The following is a 15324-nucleotide window of genomic DNA, read 5'->3' on the forward strand; positions in this document are numbered from 1 at the left end:
ATAAGGAAATGAAAACCACACACTCACCAGAGCGGTCTCCTAATCCCAAGCATTCATTCGCTTTTGTCTTGCTGTGTGAAATTGCCCACAAAGCCTGCCACGGTTCCCCTGAAATTGAAAATAACCTAATTTAAACCAACCACGATGACAATATGCATTGATCTATTGGTGACGTTATAGACCTACTGGTCATGTCCAGTCAATTTAACACTATTAACGTCTTATTACACATGTATGTTACGATTGAGTTTTGGAGCATGTAGGGTTCATTTGCAACTAGGCCTACAAAACTATTGCAAAACACAAAAGTATGACATTGCTTCATTTAAATGGTCTACGGCCTTTGTGTGATGAATAGAAGACGTGTATTGCTAATCAAGCTATATGACTACAAGTCGACAGATGTGATACAAAGAAGCGCTGCACCATGGTGGGTGATACGCCTAGACCAGGTTCACAGTATCTAATCGCCTGCATATGGGAAACATTATTAGGCTACGCCGAGCTGCATTGTGAAGGGGCTTCGTGTTGATAAATCTGACACTCCGCAAACCGCCATGTAACACCGACGAGGAAAGAGCCCGATGTTGTCTCCCTTTCCTCCGCTCTTATTTGGCTTCTATTCAAATTTGGGTCAGGGGTGAGAAAGCCCAACGTCACAAGCTTGCAACATGGCGTCCCGAAGGCTGTGAGATGAGCAAGAGGATGGTACATTGAGAACGATTCTACCGATGTAAAAAGGTATCTACGCGTTATTTATATTATTCTCCGATGCGTGGGATAGCATGCTAGTGCAGGTTTATTGTCGGTTGTGAACGGATTGATTGCGCAAAGGGGTGTGAATCGCAAATGATCTTCGCTGTGGTGGCTTTCTATCGCGTGCCAACAAAAAGGGCTTCGCTTATGGTGCCTATACTGGCTCTACCAGCTTGGCAAGATGTCAGCTCCCTTTTTGTCTGCATGAACATCTTTGAAAACCCGCTGACGATCACAGCATGGATTTTCTACCGTTTTTTGTTTTGTAGATACGATAACATTGTTTAAATTTATGTTATTTCGCAATGTTGGTTGCACCCGATGATAGCCTGCCTCTGTTTAATGCTTGGGTAAACTAGCTGGCAACCTGAAAGAAAGGAGGGATCTCAATGCAATTAGTTTAGCTTGCGCACTACGATTCTCCCTCATCTTTAAAAACATTTATTATTTCGATTGTACATGCCATTTTATAGGCATTGGATTTCTCATGGGAATGCCTTTTTCATATTTGGACTTCGAGGCTATGTTGATCACAACACATTTTATGGATGCAATTATTTGATTAAGGTAGGCTTCAGTACACATTCATGGTCACGTTCATTTCCTAAATCGTACAATATCGAATTTGGTGGCATATTTTTATTTTGACGAGCTTTTCTCATTCCTGTTTACATTGTACATTTTATGTAGGCGCATGCCTTACATGATGCTAAACACAGCATTGTTTACCTTATCTATCTTATTGCCCATTTATTGATACAACATTGCACTTTAATTGATGAACGAGAACACATATTACGTTTACTCGCAGTGTTGTCTATATAAATAGGCTACACTAGTGAAGCTTTTATGATGATGTGACGGCTCTACAGCTGCATACATCGACAAGCTTTGTGGCAGTCCGCGAATGTATATCTTTACATTGTAGCCAAGCAGGTTCCGTTGTTTTACCGTAGCCAGGCTTATGTTGCATAATGTGTAACCACCCTTTCAGTCAATTGAATTTAAAAAAAAAAAAGTAATAAGTAAACAAAACGGGTTGTTTACTTTTTAAATGTTGTTTAATCATATCCAATGTATCTAGGCTATGCTACCAGTTCTTCTGAGATATTTTTGAGTTGTGTAGGCTAATACGTGTGAGCCCTGCCTACTCAGGTGACTTGTGTTGTTAAAGTACCAAGGGGCACGGAGATAATCAATAGCTGGAATGTCAGCTATTGTGTTCTGGTAGCTGTTTTCATTTTAAGCAAACTAAGATTTTGCCTGTCCCAGGTAGGCTATACATGGTGTATAGTTGCAACGAGGTATACATGTGGTCATCTAAAGCTGCATTTTCTGAACAAAAAAATACAATGTAGTTGATGATGCATCTATTCTACAGGCTTGCAGGCTGATTCTTCATTGATAGTGAGTGGACAGGAAGTTAGGTCATCTCTCCTGAGTAACATGAAGTGGCTTTGGTGGGTGGGTGTTGCGTGCACAAACTCCTTTTGACCTGCTACTGCTGCTAGTACTTTCTGTTTTAATTTACACACACACACACGCACGCGCAGACAGACAGTGTGTTCTGTGTACATTGTGGTCATGGTTTACAGTGTGGGGGCTATAAGAAGGGGACTTAGGCTATATGTTCTGCTGACATGTTGGCCTGGGACTTATGGATTGTGCTTAGCTGGTGCGTGCAACACTGTATTTGTTCCTGCCTGGGTCGTGTGGTTTGTTCAGTGGCTAAACCTCCTCAGGGAAGGGTTGTTGTTTAAGGAGAGGAAACAGTCCTTGGAATGTTGTGCTGATAGCCTGCAGGGTGTGCAGTCTTTGAAGGCAGGTAAAGGGTAGAGGAATCTGTTAGTGGGACCATAAGAATCTTTACCCTAACATGCCCTCTGTCCCTTTACTGTGGATATTGCAGCGCTGGTCATGCGGGTCAATACACACGCGTGCACACACACACACACACACACACACACACACACACACACACACACACACACACACACACACTAGTGTGTAGCGGATACACTGAAGGTATAACGTATGTGAGTAGGTGATCATCCTTTGTCAATTGATTGCAACACTGCATGGATACACATCAGCTGTCCATTAAATGCATCTCTACTACCTGAATTATTTCTGACAAACTTAAAGGAATACTACACAAAAAGTATATGTTATACAATTCCTAAGAATTATGTATGTCAGCAGTCAAGTTTTCAAGATAGAGCGAAAACCACCTCAATTATGTGTTTTGCATCATGTGCTATTTCCTGTTCTTTGCTTTGTAATACGTGCTATAGGGCTGAATCTGGCATTATGGTTTTCAATCTGAGGGATGGCATTCTGCTGAAGACTGGATTCTGAAACATTAATGTTTTAACTAAGGATTCAGACACACTGAGAAATCTGACTGCCGACAAGTACTTAGCACCTCTGCCCAGTGTCGGCAGTTCATTTTTGTTGTTCACAATGGTTTTACATCCGATTTGCTTCACTTCAATCAGAGATGTGCAACTGGCACACAGTTGGAACCCAGACTGAGTTCCTAAAAAAAATTTTTTTTTAAAGATGTAAAAAAGTGGCGACGTTTAACTAACTGGCACTGGCAGTATGGGCTAATGGAGAGTTAATTCAAGTATTTCTTCATCTTGCTAGATAGCTAGCTTGGTAAAGCATTTAGTGTTGTGTGCAGTCGTTTCATATGAAGTGCGTGTGACTATCTGGCTCAGTTAGCAAGTTAACATTAACTATCTAGAAAAGTAAAGAGCAGGTGCACATGATCAATGTCAACCTAACAAACAAATCCTTCTTCATGAACAAAACTCCTTAGTGCCTTCAGAAAGTCCTCTTGACTTTTTCCAAATCTTGTTGTGTTACAGCCTGAATTTAAATGTATTAAATTGAGATGTTGTGTCACTGGCCTACACACAACATCTCACAATGTCAAAGTGGAATTATGTTTTTAGAAATATTTGACAAATTAATTAAAAATGAAATGTCTTGAGTCAATAAGTATTCAACCAATTTGTTATGGTAAGCCTAAATACATTCAGGGGTATAAATAAGCTTAACAGGTCACATAATAAGTTGCATAGACTCACTCTGTGTTGACTAATAGTGTTTAACATGATTTTTTAATGACTACCTCACTTCTGTGCCCCACTTATACAATTATCTGTAAGGCCCCTCAGTCGAGTTGTGGATTTCAAACCACGAAGAAATTTTCCAATGCCTCACAAAGAAGGGAACCTATTGGTAGATACTAGAGGTCGACTGATTATGATTTTTCAATGCCGATACCGATACCGATTATTGGAGGACCAAAAAAGCCGATACCGATTAAATCGGACAATTTTTAAATAATTTTTATTTGTAATAATGACAATTACAACAATACTGAATTAACACTTATTTTTACTTAATATAATACATCAATCAAATCAATTTAGCCTCAAGTAAATAATGAAACGTGTTCAATTTGGTTTAAATAATGCAAAAACTAAGTTTTGGAGAAGAACCTAAAAGTGCAATATGTGCTATGTAAGAAAGCTAACGTTTCAGTTCCTTGCTCAGAACATGAGAACATATGAAAGCTGGTGGTTCCTTTTAACATGAGTCTTCAATATTCCCAGTTAAGAAGTTTTAGGTTGTAGTTATTATAGGAATTATAGGACTATTTCCCTCTATACCATTTGTATTTCATTAACCTTGACTATTGGATGTTCTTATAGGTACTTTAGTATTGCCAGGGTAACAGTATAGCTTCCGTTCCTCTCCTCGCTCCTCCCTGGACTCGAACCAGCAACACAATGACAATTAGTGCACGCTAACTAGCTAGCCATTTAACTTTGGTTACACAAGCCTCATCTCGGGAGTTGATAGGCTTGAAGTAATAAACAGCGCAATGCTTGACGCACAACGAAGAGCTGCTGGCAAAACGCAAGAAAGTGCTGTTGAATGTTTACGCGCCTGCTTCTGCCTACCACCGCTCAGTCAGATTATATACAACGCAGGACACGCTAGATAATATCTAGTAATATCATCAACCATGTGTAGTTACAGTGCCTTGCGAAAGTATTCGGCCCCCTTGAACTTGGCAACCTTTTGCCACATTTCAGGCTTTAAACAAAGATATAAAACTGTATTTTTTTTGTGAAGAATCAACAACAAGTGGGACACAATCATGAAGTGGAACGACATTTATTGGATATTTCAAACTTTTTTAACAAATCAAAAACTGAAAAATTGGGCGTGCAAAATTATTCAGCCCCTTTACTTTCAGTGCAGCAAACTCTCTCCAGAAGTTCAGTGAGGATCTCTGAATGATCCAATGTTGACCTAAATGACTAATGATGATAAATACAATCCACCTGTGTGTAATCAAGTCTCCGTATAAATGCACCTGCACTGTGATAGTCTCAGAGGTCCACAGAGAACATCATGAAGAACAAGGAACACACCAGGCAGGTCCGAGATACTGATGTGAAGAAGTTTAAAGCCGGATTTGGATACAAAACGATTTCCCAAGCTTTAAACATCCCAAGAAGCACTGTGCAAGCGATAATATTGAAATGGAAGGAGTATCAGACCACTGCAAATCTACCAAGACCTGGCCGTCCCTCTAAACTTTCAGCTCATACAAGGAGAAGACTGATCAGAGATGCAGCCAAGAGGCCCATGATCACTCTGGATGAACTGCAGAGATCTACAGCTGAGGTGGGAGACTCTGTCCATAGGACAACAATCAGTCGTCTATTGCACAAATCTGGCCTTTATGGAAGAGTGGCAAGAAGAAAGCCATTTCTTAAAGATATCCATAAAAAGTGTCGTTTAAAGTTTGCCACAAGCCACCTGGGAGACACACCAAACATGTGGAGGAAGGTGCTCTGGTCAGATGAAACCAAAATTGAACTTTTTGGCAACAATGCAAAACGTTATGTTTGGCGTAAAAGCAACACAGCTCATCACCCTGAACACACCATCCCCACTGTCAAACATGGTGGTGTCAGCATCATGGTTTGGGCCTGCTTTTCTTTAGCAGGGACAGGGAAGATGGTTAAAATTGATGGGAAGATGGATGGAGCCAAATACAGGACCATTCTGGAAGAAAACCTGATGGAGTCTGCAAAAGACCTGAGACTGGGACGGAGATTTGTCTTCCGACAAGACAATGATCCAAAACATAAAGCAAAATCTACAATGGAATGGTTCAAAAATAAACATATCCAGGTGTTAGAATGGCCAAGTCAAAGTCCAGACCTGAATCCAATCGAGAATCTGTGGAAAGAACTGAAAACTGCTGTTCACAAATGCTCTCCATCCAACCTCACTGAGCTCGAGCTGTTTTGCAAGGAGGAATGGGAAAAAATGTCAGTCTCTCGATGTGCAAAACTGATAGACATACCCCAAGCGACTTACAGCTGTAATCGCAGAAAAAGGTGGCGCTACAAAGTATTAACTTAAGGGGGCTGAATAATTTTGCACGCCCAATTGTTCAGTTTTTGATTTGTTAAAAAAGTTTGAAATATCCAATAAATGTTGTTCCACTTCATGATTGTGTCCCACTTGTTGTTGATTCTTCACAAAAAATACAGTTTTATATCTTTATGTTTGAAGCCTGAAAGGTGGCAAAAGGTCGCAAAGTTCAAGGGGGCCGAATACTTTCGCAAGGCACTGTACCATTCCAGTGTTTAATTGCTATATTTTAATTACTTCTCCACCATGGCCTATTTATTGCCTTTAACTCCCGTATAATACCTCATTTGCACTCACTGTATATAGACTTTTTGTTTTATTTTTCCTACTGTATTATTGACTGTGTTTTGTTTATTCCATGTGTAACTGTGTTGTTGTATGTGTCGAATTGCTATGCTTTATTTTGGCCAGGTCGCAGTTGCAAATGAGAACTTGTTCTCAACTAGCCTACCTGGTTAAATAAAGGTGAAATAAAGACAATTTTAAAAAGTAGATGGGTAAAATGAAAAAAAGCAGACGTTGAATATCCCTTTGAGCATGGTGAAGTTCTTCATTACACTTTGGATGGTGTATCAATACACCCAGTAACTACAGAGATACAGGTGTCCTGCCTAACTCAGTTTCCGGAGAGGAAGAAAACCGATCTGGGATTTCACCATGAGACCAACAGTGACTTAAAACAGTTACAGAGTTTAATGGCTATGATAGGAGAAAATTGAGGATGGATCAACAACATTGTAGTTACTCCACAATACTAACCTAATTGACAGAGTGAAAAGAAGGAAGCCTGTACAGAATAAAAATATTCCAAAACATGCATCCTGTTTGCAACAAGGCACTAAAGCAGGGTTTCCCAAACTCTGTCCTCGGGACCCCAAGGGGTGCACATTTTTGTTTTTGCCCTAGCACTACACAGCTAATTCAAATAATCAGCTAATCATCAAGCTTTGATTATTTGAATCAGCTGTGGAGTCTTAGGGCAAAAACCCCTTGGAGTCCCGGGGACAGAGTTTGGGAAAAACTGCTCTAAGGTAATACTGCAAAAAATTTGGGAAAGCAATTAACTTTTTGTCCTGAATACATTGTTTGAAAACAATACAATTATTGTCAAATCCAATAAAACACATTGCTGTGTACCACTCTCCATATTTTCAAGCATAGTGGTGGCTGCATCATGTTATGGGTATGTTTGTAATCGTTGAGGACTGGGGAGTTTTTCAGGATAAAAAATAAGCGGAATGGAGCTAAGCACAGGCATAATCCTAGAGTAAAATCTGTTTCAGTCTGTTAGGAGATGAATTCACCTTTTAGCAGGACAATAACCTAAAACACAACGCAAAATCTACACTGGAGTTGTTTACCAGGAAGACAGTGAATGTTCCTGATTGGCCGAGTTAGATATCGGCGCAAGCCTTTTTGAGGCATGAACATTTCTTCTAAACTGATTTTGGGGTCAATCAAGCAGTCACATACCCCCACATCTCAGATCTGGGTCACCCCTCTGTGTGTGTGAGTGTGAGGGAAAAATGGGAGGGGACACGCATATCCTTTATTTTCTCGCTGAACCACGTGGCACATCTGTCTGGGGTTACGAATAAGCGGTGATGAAATGGATGGGGCTCTTTTCTTTGCCTGCTCCTCCCCGGGCAGGGCTCTGTTTGTGGTGGGCTTCTCTCTATTTGTGTTCATCGTGGCTGACCATATTGAAAACGGGGGCTTAATTGGAGGGGTGTCACCCGGACCAGCGCTTAGGCACTGTAAATGAAGTGATCCCCCCCAGGAGTAAAACACTGAGGTCACTGCACCTGTTCACTAGTATTTATTCTCCCAAATGCTATACAATTCCTCTTAAGGATTTGGATTTTATGAAGGATTTTATAACCCATTTACAATAGCCCTCAAATCAGATTTTATTGGTCGCATACACATATTTAGCAGATGTTATTGTGGGTGTAGCGAAATGCTTGTGTTTCTAGCTCCAACAATGCAGTAGTGTCTAATAATTAACAACAATACACACAAATCTAAAAGTAAAATAATGGAATTAAGAAATTTGTAAATATTAGGATGAGCAATGTCAAGAGTGGCATTGACTACAATACAGTTGAATACAGTATATACATATGAAATGAGTAAAACAGTATGTAAACATTATTAAAGTGACCAGTGTTCCATTATTAAAGTGACCAGGGGTTCTACTGAACTGAGCTTCAGGACAAGAAGGAAACTGCTCAGGGATGTCACCATGTGGCCATTGGTGATTTTTAAAACAACTACAGCGTTTAATGGCTGTGATAGGAGAAACAACATTGTAGTGATTTCACAATAATGGCCTAAATAAAAAGAACAACACAATGTGGAATAAGTTAAGGGGAATGGATGCTTTCTGACAGCACTGAATGTACAGTGCCCGTGAAAAAGTATTTGCCCCCTTTCAAATTTAGCATATTCTAGAATAATAGTGAAGACATCAAAACTATACAATAACACATATGGAATCATGTAGTAACCAAATAAGTGTAAAACAAATCAAAATCTATTTTATATTTGAGATTCTTCAAATAGCCACCTTTTGCCCTGATGACATCTTTCTCTCAACCAGCTTCACCTGGAATGCTTTTCCAACAGTTCCCACATAGGGTTGCACGTTTTGGGGAATATTCAGAAGTGGAAACTTTCTGTGGGAATTAACAGAAATATATGGGAATTTATGGAAATAAATGCAAATTAATATTAATACCGTTTAAATATAGATTTTTTTGCATTGGATATATTTACCATATCACATGGAGACAGAAACATAAACATTTTACCTTATCATAAGTAGACATAATTGCAAATGATTAAATCCTTCCAATAGAGAAAAAATGTAGTAACAAATGTAACTTTAATTAAATGAGTTGACGCTTCACATGGGATGATTTCACTGAACATAAAAAAAATAAATATATTAATTGATCCCCAATGATCCATCGCATCTCCCAAAAACTTTTTCAACATACATCTGTAAAATGATTGTCTAGAAACTAAAGCTTTGGTTGTCTTACTCTCAGGCTTCAATGTCTTCTCCCTGGACCTCCTCAATGTCCACCTCTTGAACATCAGACTCTGAGGCCTCATCTTCACTCTCACTTTCCAACCTTGTTGAGGATGGCTTGTTGTTAGACTCAAAAAGCATCAAATTTGACCGGATGTCCACCAATTTTTCAACTCTTGTATTGGTTAGCCTGTTGAGTGGTTTGGTGTGTGTTCCCAAACAAGGACCAGTTGCGCTCTGAGGCAGCTGATATTGGTGAGATTTGGAGGATGATGGAGGAAACAGAAAAGAGCCTCAGATCCACAAAGTCCCTTCCAGATATGTTGGCACGACTGCCATCTCCATCCCAAAACTCTTGCTTGGAAGTGTACTTCGCTAGACTGCCAAGAACCTTGCCCTCATCCAGGCCAAGGTAGCGAGACACGGTGGTGATGACACCATAGGCCTTGTTGATCTCTGCACCAGACAGGATGCTCTTGCCAGTATACTTGGAGTCCAACATGTACGCAGCGGCGTGTATGGGCTTCAGGCAGAGGTCTTCACGCTTTTTGATGTATTTCAGAACTGCAGTTTCCTCTGCTTGGAGCAACAGTGAAGTGGGCAGAGCAGTACGGATTTCTTCTCTTACATCTGCAAGCAGAGTCTGAACATCTGACAGGATGGCATTGTCTCCCTCAATCCATGCAATGGCTACTGCTATAGGTTTCAGGAGGTTCAGGCTGCTTACCACTCTCTCCCAAAATACATCATCCAGGAGGATCCTCTCGATGGGGCTGTTCATATCAGCAGACTGTGATATGGACATTTCTTGGAGAGACTCCTTCCCCTCCAGGAGACTGTCAAACATGATGACAATTGCACCCCAACTGGTGTTGCTGGGCAACTTCAATGTGGTGCTCTTATTCTTCTCACCTTGCATGGTGAGGTAGATTGCTGCTATAACTTGATGGCCCTTCACATACCTAACCATTTCTTTGGCTCTCTTGTAGAGTGTATCCATTGTTTTCAGTGCCATGATGTCCTCGAGGAGGAGATTCAATGCATGAGCAGCACAGCCAATGGGTGTGATGTGAGGGTAGGACTCCTCCACTTTAGACCAAGCAGCCTTCATGTTCGCAGCATTGTCTATCACTAGTGAAAATACCTTCTGTGGTATTCTTCTTTGATGACTGCCTTCAGCTCTGGTGTGTCTGTTGTCTCTGGTGTCTGTGCTCTTGTAGAATACTGGTTGATGATATGGTATGGAGATGATGTAGTTAATTATTCCTTGCCCACGAACATTCGACCACCCATCAGAGATGATTGCTATACAGTCTGCTTTCTCTAGGATTTTCTTGACCTTCACTTGAACTCTGTTGAACTCTGCATCCAGCAAATGAGTAGATAAAGCAAGTCTGGTTGGAGGGGTATATGCTGGGCGAAGAACATTCAGAAATCTCTTCCAATTAGGGCTGGGCGATATATCGAAGTTTTACGATATCAAGTTTATGTTTTAAAATGCCTGTATCGCAGGAATGAAGGTTCTGTTATAATGTTGTAACGTTTTACAAATGCAGCATCACACTGTCTCTTCTCTGTCAGCCCAATGTCAAATCATGTCCCAATTGCATGCCAACACGTGCACAGAGGTTATCCACCAATCATAACCCTAGACAGCCCTTCACAAATTGTAACCACGACAGAGAAGTGTAGCGGCAGTAAGAGTTTCACCAAAATGGAAAGAGGGAAAGCCAGCTCAAATCAAATTGTATTGGTCACATACTGCTAACCATGTGGTTAGCAGATGTTAATGCGAGTGTAGCGAAATGCTTGCAGCTCAGCCTCTCTTGAGGATGAAATCACAAACAAAGAGGGCAGCAATGTTTTTTCAGTAATATGGAAGTGGTTCGGGTTTAAGAGGTCTGATGTTCAGCAAACGAATGTCATGTGCAAGATGTGTCGAAAGACAATTGCTACAAAAAGCAGCAGCACAACCAACCTCTTCCATCACCTGCAACTGAAACACGCGGTGGAAAGAGAGGAATGCGTGAGACTACGCAATGCCGATTCCAGTCACCCGATTCCCAAAACGTCTGCTAAAAGACTAACTACCAAAAGGTAATCCCTTATGACAAGAAAAGTTTGAGGTGGAAGGAGATAACGGATGCAGTGACATATTACATAGCGAAATATATGGTCCCAATCTTTACAGTAGAAAAGCCAGGCTTTAAAGAGCTGCTAGGTACAGTTGACCACAAATATCAGCTGCCAAGCCGCAAGTATTTAACGGAGGAAGCCCTGCCGCGATTATACACTGCTACCCATGAAACAGTCGCAGAGAAGCTGGCAAATGTTTCTTATTTTTCCACCACAGCCAATCTATGGTTGAGCAGAACGGCAGAGCCAGACCTAAGTTTGACAGTCCACTACATAAAGGAAGACTGGGAATTGCAAAATGTCTGCCTCCAGACGTCTTACTTCCCCAATGATCATACGGGTGAAGTAATAGCCCAGGGTCTCAATGACTCTCTGGCATTGTGGAAGATGATCGATAACTGACAGGTGTGCATGACAACTGACAGCGGTAGCAACATGATAAAAGCATTGCGCTTGAACAACTGGACCCGCCTGCAGTGCTTTGGGCACAGCTTCACCTCACCATTGGTAAGTGTGACATTGGATGTATAAAGTGCCTTCAAAAAAGTTATGTTCAGGCCAGCTGTTGGCTAATGTGTTAGTAGTTGAGTCATTCTGCCAATCCAATAGCAAATAACCACAGGTAGTTTTAGTTATAACAACAAATCAACTAAATTAATACATTTTCAATCAAAATATTCAACAGCTAGTGGTCAAACATTCCTAAACAATAGAATAGACGTGTGGGTATGTGGTGTTCATTTGTGTTGCACAAATAGGCCTCGAGGCCTTGTATATTTTTTTATTTAATAAAGAAAATTGAATTAAGAATGATGTCGTAGCCTTTTTTAATTTGTTTAGAGTAAAACAAGAAATCGAGATATATATATTGTGAATTGTCCAAACCCCTAACAATACACATTCCAATACACATTGCCTGAGGTGAACCTATTTGCATACACAGCTCGAGCAAGACATTCATCAGCATTTCTCTGACTACGTTCCTCCATGGAGTCAAAAAAACTACTGATTCCAGGAGGACCATGAGCTGTTGCTGTCGACAAGGTGTCTGATTCATCATTTTCACCTCGAATAGAAGTAGAGGGACTTTTGTCAGAGGTTGCTTGTTGTGAGCACTGAGGGAACCTCATGCACTTGGCCAGATGATACTGCATCTTTGTTGCATTCTTCACATATGATTTGGCACAGTATTTTCAAATGTACACAGCTTTTCCATCTATATTAGCTGCAGTGAAATATCTCCACACATCAGATAGTGCCCGTGGCATTTTCCTGTAAAGATTAGAAAAAAATTAGTAAAAATAAACCAAATACAATTCCATGTACAGATAAATAGTTAAGCAGTTAGATTAAACACCTCCTTTGTAATATAACTGTTTTAAAATGAAACATGTATGGAAACAGGTGAATTAACACTCATCAGTTAGCAGGCTCAAGCAAGCTAAAACTCACATGGTAGCAAAAACTAACTAGCAGAAATTGTTAACAAGTTAGAGATGATTTATACTAGAGGTCGACCGATTAATCGGAATGGCCAATTAATTAGGGACGATTTTCATAACAATCGGAAATCGGTATTTTTGGACACCAATTTGGCCGATTTTAAATGTATTTTTATTTTTTTATATATATTTTTATACCTTTATTTAACTAGGCAAGTCAGTTAAGAACACATTCTTATTTTCAATGACGGCCTAGGAACGGTGGGTTAACTGTCTTGTTCAGGGGCAGAACGACAGATTTTCACCTTCTCAGCTCGGGGATGTAATCTTGCAACCTTACAGTTAACTAGTCCAACGCAATAACGACCTGCCTCTTTCTCGTTGCACTCGCCTGTTATACGAATGCGGTAAGCCAAGGTAAGTTGCTAGCTAGCATTAAACTTATCTTATAAAAAACTATCAATCAAATCACTAGTTAACTACACATGGTTGATGATATTACTAGATATTATCTAGCGTGTCCTGCGTTGCATATAATCTGACTGAGCATACAAGTATCTAAGTATCTGACTGAGCGGTGGTAGGCAGAAGCAGGCGTGTAAACATTTATTCAAACAGCACTTTTGTGCGTTTTGCTAGCAGCTCTTCATTGTGCGTCAAGCATTGCGCTGTTTATGACTTCAAGCCTATCAACTCCCGAGATGAGGCTTGTGTAACCGAAGCGAAATGGCTAGCTAGTTAGCGTGCGCTAATAGCGTTTCAAACGTCACTCATTCTGAGCCTTGGAGTGGCTGTTCCCCTTGCTCTGCATGGGTAACGCTGCTTCGATGGTGGCTGTTTTTGTTGTGTTGCTGGTTCGAGCCCAGGGAGGTTAAAACAGAGGTTGCCGCATGAATGTAAACAATTTCCCAAGATCCAAATCAGGGAGAAACATTGCTTGAACAATCTTTCTCCTATTTTTAATACTAAGGCATGATGTTTTTTATATCGAAATAAAATCTTGGATCTTAGCTTCTTAGTCAGATGTATATGCGTTATGAAGGATAACTTGCCCAGGTACTTAATATTGAGAAACAAGCTCAACTTGGGCTCCATTTATAGTGCAAATATGCCAGTCCTCAGGGTCAACATTTTGTGACCTAGAGAACAGCATGAGCTTGGTTTTACTTGTATTTAACACTAATTTAAGATCTGTAAGTGATTTCTGAATTGAATCAAAGTTATGCTGAAGTTCACAAATGGCCTGCTGCGCTGAGGTCACACAGGAATACAAAACAGTGTCATCTGCATAGAGATGAATGCTTCAAGAATTAACAGTGTTTTCTATGTCATTAATATATAAAGTGAACAGTAATGGACCCAAAATCGAACCCTGAGGAACACTTTTTTGAATCTCAAGAAATTCTAATTTAACCCCATCTATCAAGATGACCTGTGTTCTGTCGCTAAGATAATTCTGAAACCATAAACAGGCTGTATATCCCAGGCCTACTCTTGATAATTTCTTCAGCCAAACAGAATGATCAACAGTGTCGAACGCCTTTGACAGATCAATAAACTAGGCAGCACAGCTCTTTTTAGCATCCAAGGCATTGACAAGATCATTAACAACTAGCCGGGTTGCTGTGGTAGTACTATGCCCAGGCCTAAACCCTGATTGGTTTATATTAAGAATACAATGATCAGATAAAAAGGAATGAATTTGTACATTAACCAAGGAATCAAGAATTTTTGCTAAACAAGGTAGTCCTGAAATGGGGCGATAGTTGTCCAGATCATTTGTATCCCCCCCTTATGCAGTGGCAGCACATATGTGGATGTCCAAGCTTTTGGAATACTTCCTGATAACAACGTTAAATAAAACATGTGGGCTACTGAGCCAGTAATAAGGGGTGCTGCACACTTAAGCAGACCAGGATCCAAATGATCAGCCCCTGTGGATTTCTTTTCTCTAATGTTATCAAAGCATCCAGGACTTCTTTATCAGTGAATTTCCGAAAAAGAAAACGCCTGACTAGCATTTTCAGTATCATTCAATATATTTTCACCATCTACATCCAAACTACTCTTTTCAAGAGCTGGCTTTGAAATACATTCAAATATAAAGCCTGCAGAGATAAAATGGTGATTAAATGCATTAATGATATAAATTTTGTCAGTAATAGGGCCAGAATCTAAATTAATTTATTGTGGGAGAGAAGAGGAGATACAACCCTTCAGTGATTTAACAGCTTTCCAAAATGTAGCTGGGTTCCCTGTACATTCAGATAGTGTATTAACATAATAATCTGATTTGGCTTTTTTAACTGGTTTTATACACAGATTTCTTAACGGCCTAAAAGACTGCCAGTCTGGGCCCAAGTCTGTGAATCTAGCTTTGGCCCAGGGAGCATCTCTGTTGAGTATGACTTCAGATAGCTCTGGACTGAACCAAGGGCAAGACCAATTTTTTTATTCTACATTTTTTAAGGGGAGCATGTTTAT

At 40.2% G+C, this 15324-nt stretch overlaps 1 protein-coding gene across 2 annotated transcripts in view; it reads left to right on the forward strand.

Annotated features, from left to right (window-relative positions):
- The first annotated feature begins 281 nt into the window (after positions 1–281).
- The window catches only part of LOC110526052 (hypermethylated in cancer 2 protein), a 66737-nt gene continuing 51694 nt past the window's right edge, over positions 282–15324 (forward strand). Inside the window, exon 1 of one of the 2 annotated variants that reach the window (XM_036980265.2) lies at positions 282–1323. The gene's annotated coding sequence lies outside the window, so the exon portion shown is untranslated. The remainder of the gene's footprint in view (positions 1324–15324) is intronic. The other variant, XM_021606654.3, reaches the window with a different exon arrangement.

Source organism: Oncorhynchus mykiss, chromosome 6 (assembly GCF_057628025.1).
Source record: "Oncorhynchus mykiss isolate SJ-2025 chromosome 6, ASM5762802v1, whole genome shotgun sequence".
NCBI lineage: Eukaryota > Metazoa > Chordata > Actinopteri > Salmoniformes > Salmonidae > Oncorhynchus > Oncorhynchus mykiss.